Raw genomic sequence first — 1,195 nt, 5'->3', positions numbered from 1 at the left:
GCTCTGAGATACAGGGATTGAGTCATGGTTGGAATGGGGGGGTGGGTATCATGTCAAGATGCTTGACTGTTTTTTGTGTTGTTATTTGTTTGTTTGTCTGTTTTAATCTTGGTTTCCCTAGCATTCTAATATAGAGTCGACACTGGAGTGGGAGAGAAAGGAATAGTCAGAAACACCACACTAGAAGGTTTGTAAATGTGTCTTCTGCCTATGACTGATTGGAATACCTAAAATGGGGCTACAGCGTACCCAGTGAACGAGGCTTCTTGAAGAGCCTTTGCAATACATAAAACTATAGGTAGAAACCGGAACCACATCCAGATCTCCAGAGATGAGAAATCTCCACTTGAAAGGATGAGCAGACCAGGCTGGAGTGGCTAGAAGAATAAAAGATACCTCTTGAAAGAAAGACCTGCAGGGAAAATGGAGGCAGATGGGCTGTTACTACAAGAACAAACAAATCGCTTCCCTAGAAAACATCAAGGCAAGTGGCCAGGTGCTCTCAACGCAGACCCCCTTCCAAGACTAAGACTCAACAGAAATGCACGCTCTGATTGGTGACCACACACATCCCCAATGGGGGGAAGTGGGGTAAAAGCAGCAATGAAGCAGCAAGCTAAGCCCTACAATGTTCAGTGGACTTCTGTGGACCCAGTTGAGGACATGGTTGGCAAGCAGTGTGAAGAGGCCTGGGGACTCTTGGGCCCAGAGACAGTGGTGTGGCCACGGAGGACTCGAGAGGAGAGTGGAGCTACCGGTTGACGGGAAGAGAGGACATATGCACAGGAGCGCCCACACTTGCAAATGATACCCAAGTGACCTGGACTAGATGACTGGATGATTGGAACTCAACCAGGAGAGGAAAGAAGAGAGGGAAAGAAAAAAAAAGAGTGAGCTGATACAGTCTGATGAACTTGACCTATACCTGTGGTGCAGCGATTCAAAAGAAGGAACAAATCCTCACAGCAAGAAACATTCACATACCCCCCCACACACAGAGTGGATGGAGAAAGGCAGTGTGGACATTGGATACTCAGATGGGGAGGGGGGGACTACAAAGGCAAGAAGTGACTGACTTACAAGCTTTCAAGCGGGAACCTAGTGCTAGGGAGCATGGCGGAAGGCAGAACCTCCAGTAGGCACTATTCAATCTGTCTGGGCGGAGCTGATGAAAGGAGATATAGATGGGAAACTC

Source organism: Chrysochloris asiatica, unplaced genomic scaffold, assembly GCF_000296735.1.
Source record: "Chrysochloris asiatica unplaced genomic scaffold, ChrAsi1.0 scaffold00149, whole genome shotgun sequence".
NCBI lineage: Eukaryota > Metazoa > Chordata > Mammalia > Afrosoricida > Chrysochloridae > Chrysochloris > Chrysochloris asiatica.
Note: the sequence above shows the minus strand (reverse complement) of the source record.